The 6,350-nt window shown below is 34.5% G+C and overlaps 1 pseudogene; it reads left to right on the top strand.

Annotated features, from left to right (window-relative positions):
• Positions 1-1,257, top strand: part of LOC104870007 — a 17,076-nt pseudogene extending 15,819 nt beyond the window's left edge.
• Positions 1,258-6,350: the final 5,093 nt, after the last annotated feature.

Below are 6,350 nucleotides of genomic sequence, written 5' to 3'. Positions count from 1 at the left end.
TGCGCCCGAGGCGGACGAGTAGCAGGAGCTGCGGGTCGCCACTGGCGGCTGGCCCTGGGCGGCTTGCTGGACCAGCTGGAGCTGGATCTGGAGCGTCTGTCAGGCTGGATGGAGGAGGAGGAGAGCTGGCTATGTTCATCACTACGGAAATAATTTACCCCCTTGCAGAAATCGGTTAGTGCATTAGTTTGGTGCAGGCAAGTTTTGGATTACCCAAGTCACGAGGTTGAATGTGCTAAAAAGTCTCTTTTCCACAGACTTGATCAAACTATGTCAGCTCTCAAGAGGCAGAATTTGTATAATAACCCTTTCAACTCTGTGAGTTACACGAGTCCTTATAGTCCAAATGCCAGTAGTCCATACAGCAGTGGCTTTAATTCTCTAGTCTCAACCCCAGTGCGATCTCCTATAGTTAAACAGCTTATACTTCCTGGAAATTCAGGTAACTTCAAAAGTTCATCAGCAGAAACCCTCCACTCGGTCCTCAGTCCTCTATAGACAGTGCTTCAGAATTAGATGAAGATTCAGTTGGATCCAATTATACGCTAAATGATGTAACCCATGTACAGATTCTAGCTCGGATACAAGAAGCCTTCGGCAAGAATATGCAACCACCATGTCTCGGGGCAGTTCTGGTTTATCCTGAAGTTCCACAAGGCAGGTATATGTAGTGCCCAGGAACTTGATGAAAGAAGTATAGATGACGAAGACACTGTGCATCATGCGGTATACCCTGCTGTTGACAGGTTTTCACCATCACCACGCAATTCACCTCTAGAAATTCACCTCTGCACTATCTCCAGCTCAGGAAATAAAATGTAGTAGAGTGTCTCCACAGCCAATGATTAGCCGCTTGCAGCAACCTCGCCTGCTACTTCAAGATCATCCCACAGATTTACAGGCAAGCAATGTTAAAAATAAAGAGAAGCTAAGATGCAGTCTTCCAAACCTCTCTCCGATATCTAATATCCAAGTTGAATCAATGAAATGCAGCAGAAGTTATTCAAATTTTCAAGTGCCAGATGGGAGAATACCTTGTATGCCATCTCAGGCTTCAACCAATCCTTACCAGCTCCTAAAATCTAGGGCAGCATGAAAGATGGCAGTTGGAAAGATGGCTGTTACTGACCAGCAAAGAAAAGAATGCAGAGGTCCGCGGTTTCATGGATACTCCTTCTCCGGGCTAAAACCAACTTTTATATATATATGCAGACTGTTCAGATGAGACTCTTGAGATCTATTAAATCCCAGCCCTCTCTGTCTTAAATAAGCGCAAACAGACAGAGATGATCAAGTACCACTTTCATGACATTTAACATCAGATATGTTTGGTAATCATGTAATTACTCTCCATGGAATTACTTTTAGTCTTTGTTTAATAGAAACTCGGTTGATTTAAAATATTTGACAAAGGCCAGTATCTGGGCAAATACCTAATGGATTCCAAAGAAAAATGCCCACTTGTAATTGAGGGAGTAGCTTTGTATACAAAGAAATGGTGAATTCGGGCTACCCAAAACTTCACATTCAACCTAATTTACTGTATAAATAGTATCAGTAAATATGGTGTTAATGAGAACTAATATTCTGACTAATTAAAGAGTTTCAATGGTATTCCAGGAAACTGGAGATTAAATTTGGGACAATGAGCAAGAGATTTAGAACATGATACCTACATTTAGGAGAGTTCTATGAATTACATTTGCAGATTTATTGGGTAAATCATGTTTATCTTCAGCTTTGCACACAGCTCACACACATCACCACCCCCAGATAGTGTTACAATGTGCCTCCATCACGTGGCTTTGACACATTGGACTTCTACGTGTTTGTTTTGATTGCCAAAAGGGCTCAATATCAGTTGTACAACCTTTCTCAACTTCATAATTCCTGGCTCAGGAAAGATGACCGTTGCCGTTGAAGCCAACTTCTTTACATGCTTTTACCTGTCACAGAATTGAGAGATCTACTTTCTATTAGCAGGTTTCCAGGATGGGATAGAACAAGCAGTGTTTTTACTCTTGATACAACACCACCCCAGTGCCTACAATCTGGAATTAAACCATACAGTGAGGGAGAGGGGAGGCTAAACTCTATGCATGTAACCTACAAAAATCTCTGGTAATAACAGTTGTATTGTTGCTACTAAGTGACATAATGGTAGAAAAATCTAGCCCACCCAATCCTACTTACATTGATCCACTTTAAACTGAGTAACTACATAAAATCTTCTGAAAATACTATCCCTTTTTGACTTAGATTCTGCCTTACATCAATTTTTATTTTTTGGTAACCTGCTACATCTAACTAAATATTTGGTCTTTATTGGCTCTTACACACATACACACACATACACACACACACACACACACATGTTTTTGAAATCACCTGTTTTGATTTTATCTGATTTTTACCAAACTAAAACTTCTTGCTGTAGCAGGCTTTTCATTTTTTCATTGTGAGTTCTGTGTTTAAAAACTTAGTTTGGACAGCTCTAAAATATTGATAATTGGGTCACCTAAAAGTTATCAATTTAAACATTTCTGTTCCTTTCTGTTAATCAAGACATTCTGTAAGTTGGCAAAAGAAACTGAGAAGGAAAAGTAAGGTTTACTATTCAAGACAGCATTGAAGTTGGTAGACTGAGACAGTGATAAAACCAAGAACCCCATTGTGCTATGACTAACACTAGAGTATCTTCATTAGCTTGATAGTTTGGAGGCATTCGGTTAGGACAATCAGCTGCAGATTTAAACCACCAGTACTGTGCATTTTGGTGAATAATGCAGGCAATATTGTATCCTTGAATTTAAAGGTGATGGGTGGAACCAGAAAGGATGGTGCCAGAATTCTATGTGATGATGAACAAGAAAATGTTGCTTTTCAGAGGAAGATAAAGAAAGAATCTGCTTTGATGGGGAAATAGCTCATGTAAATCTTAAATCCATAAAATAGACTAGACACTGTCTCTTTAGAACCACACATACACAAAACAGGTCAAACTTTTCCATGCAATAGGGGGCACCTATTTCTATATTTCTCTTCTTATGAGGATAAAAATTCTGTAGTTTGTGAGTCTACTCTTAAGATCTATTTAACCTGAACTTCCTCTTTAAAGAGCTTATTCCCCAGTACAGTTATATTGGAGTTGAGGTTGAAACAACATGAATGGGAAGATAAAATTTAGTTTATAATATTATCTCATGTTTTTGTCAGAAGGATTTATTTAGTTTGTAAAAATATTTTCTCTTTTTCTTTTAGAAAGGATTTTTCTTTTTTTCTTTTTCTTTTTTTTGAGACAGGGTCTCACTATGTAGTTGAAACTGACCTGGAACTCACTATGTCACTATGTAGCTCAGGGTAGTCTCAAACTAACAGTGATCCTCCTGCCTCAGCCTCCCGAGTGCTGGGATTATAGGCATGTGAAGAATTATTTCTTTTGATTTATGATAAAGGCACTAAATATTTTTCTGGATTCATCTCTTTTTTTTTCAAGTTTATCCATTTAGAATTTTTATTTTATGTGTCTCAAATATTATATTTTTTAAATCTAAAATTGCAATTTGATTATTATTTATATAATTTCTCTTTGTCTGCTATTATCTCATGACTGAATGAACTCAGTGTAGCTTTTATTTGTATTCTTATTTTCTGTGGAGTCATTTCCTTGTGTGTTCCTTTAGTGATTAGTTTTGACTTCTATCTTGGGCATGATAAATTATTGATATTTTATAAAAGTCTAGATTCTGGTGTAGCGTTCCAAAGAATACTGATCTTGCTACTTAAGCAAATATGTGTTTTGCCTGAGCTGAGCTTTGTCTACCCTATGCTGACAAAAGCTCGAACTTCAGTAAATTTCCTTTTGCATTACTGTGCTGTCTGGAGTATGAATCAATAATTGAAATTTCAGTGACCAAAACAATTGTGCTAAATTTAGTAATAGAAAAGAGACAAACCATAATAATTTGAATGGAATGCTACTCACTGCCATATTTTAATTAATTTATTAATAAAACCCTCAGTTTATTCTTAATAACTTCGGGTACAATTTATTATTTTTTGCCTCCATTCCACAATTTATTTATTTACATACATATTTATTTAGTTTAAGACAATAGTTGTACATATTTTTGTGGTATGTGCTGGTCATTTAGCTCCTGTAAACAATGTGTAATAATCAAGTCAGAGTTGTTTATCAGAAAATAGAGGTTTTGTTTTTACAGTGAATCATCTGATGAGGACTATTTGGGAGTGGCCAGAAACTCTGCTGCTAACACTTCCATAAAAGAGAGGGAGATGAAGTAATGTATTAATATATGTTGGGTATTTTTGTCATCAAAATGTGTGGATCAATCCAAATACTAAAAAAAATCATGTATAATAATAGTTATATAATGACACACAAAATATACAGTCATGACCTAATTGTATTTAACCAAAAAAGTTTTTAAATGACTGATTAAACAGAAAATAGTTATTGGCTGTATATTATGTTGATTTACACATTTATTTTAAGAAACTCAAATTTTTTAAGTTGTAAGAAATTAAAATTATTTAAATCATAACACAAAGTGGCAAAAACATGTTCAAAAAATCTCATTACATATTTAAAATGTTCTTTGATTATTTCCATTCCACAAATTAGATGTGACAATGTCTACATTAGTACTGTGGGAGTACCACACAGCAAATTCAATAAAATTCTAAAAAACGGCTGCAAATCACAGCAATTGGAAAAAGTAGCAATTGATAAAGATGACTATGATGTGTTATTCACTATTGTTGTCATAAAATGGTCAGAAGCTATGACATTGTTACCTAAACTGGAAGAAAAATGATCATATCAACTATGATGGTAAAAGAACTTATATTTTGTGTAGGTTTGATAGAAGGCTCTGAGGCAGCCCTCATGCATGAATGTGTGACTGTTAGTAGGAGAATCAGTTCTAGATGATTGATAATTACATAAAGGTGACATCTGAAACATTTAATTGGTTATGCTCACCCTACAGCGAAAAATTGGAAGAACACCACTTATGCTTTAAAAGAAGAAAAACAGACACTTTTCAACTTAAAGATAAGCTATATTATATGCATCTCATAAAAGTAAACATAGAGTATATGCCATGAAAAACATACATGTAAACATTTAGATCAAATATTTGGCTGTCAAATATGACCTATGAATCAAGGAAATTTCTGAACTTTGTTTTTTTCACCTTGATAAAATTAACAGAATTTTGACATTATCTTTAATTTTTGATTTTTCAATGAAAATGTGAAATATCTGGTAGTGGTGTAGAAAGGAGATCAATTACAATATTGTAAAAAACAACAACAAAAAAGAACTTCCTATACTATTAGATTTTTCTCCAGAAAATTCACCTGACCCAGAAATACTCGTGAAACCACAAGAAGCTTCAAATGCATATACTTCTTAATGATTTATCATAGAATAAAATTCTCTACAGACTTACACTCCTACGTTAGCTGTAGTTTTCTGTGTCTCATCAGGGGTCAGCAGAAGTAATTGTGCTATTTGCTTGATGAAATACCTTCTCTATTCCCAAACCATACATCTTCCAAATGGTAGGGAAGAAAGCCATTGCTTTATCTATAATTGTAGTACTGTATGTATATTCATATGTCTATTGAAAATGAAATATTTTAGCAGTGCCAAGTACTTTCTGAAAGTGCCATTCAGACATATGGTACAATATGTTTATACCTATTGCAGACCATCTGTTGTCTAGGCTCAATTGCACATTTATTTTACTTTTAATTCACAAAGAAAATGGAAAATAGAGCTAGCCCATGTACCATAATTTGGCTGAGTTTTAAGCAGGTGCAAATTCAATATGAAAACATATTCGGAACTATAAAATTCTCACTTATTCTGCTTCATGTGAGTGTACATTCTTCCCAAACCAATGCAAATTTATCAGTCTTCATGCTTAGATCTGCTGCACTTTTTAATGGGGTCTGTGAGATGAAACTTAGAAAACAGACAGCTGTATATCATTGTGCCAAAAGTCATATGTGTAATATTTTTAGTTTTATTGCTACATGTTTATAGAAAATCTATACTTATAGGAAAAATAACACAAATACTTTATTTTTGAAAACAATTTTGGTTTTTATATTATGCATATATATGTATATATATATATATGATAAAATATACCAATATTTTCTTAGACAAAATCACCTTCTCACTTAAAATGTGAATATTTATCAGAAACCAAGCCACTAATATAAAGTTAAATATGAAAGTTAGAGAACATTCTTACATGAAATTTAGAGAATATATAAATTCATCACTTTAATTTTTAACTCTGATATAAATGTAT

The sequence above is a fragment of the Fukomys damarensis genome, unplaced genomic scaffold (assembly GCF_012274545.1).
Source record: "Fukomys damarensis isolate Sample0158 unplaced genomic scaffold, DMR_v1.0_HiC HiC_scaffold_6, whole genome shotgun sequence".
Taxonomy (NCBI): domain Eukaryota; kingdom Metazoa; phylum Chordata; class Mammalia; order Rodentia; family Bathyergidae; genus Fukomys; species Fukomys damarensis.
Note: the sequence above shows the minus strand (reverse complement) of the source record. Positions and strands in the feature narration are given on the sequence as shown.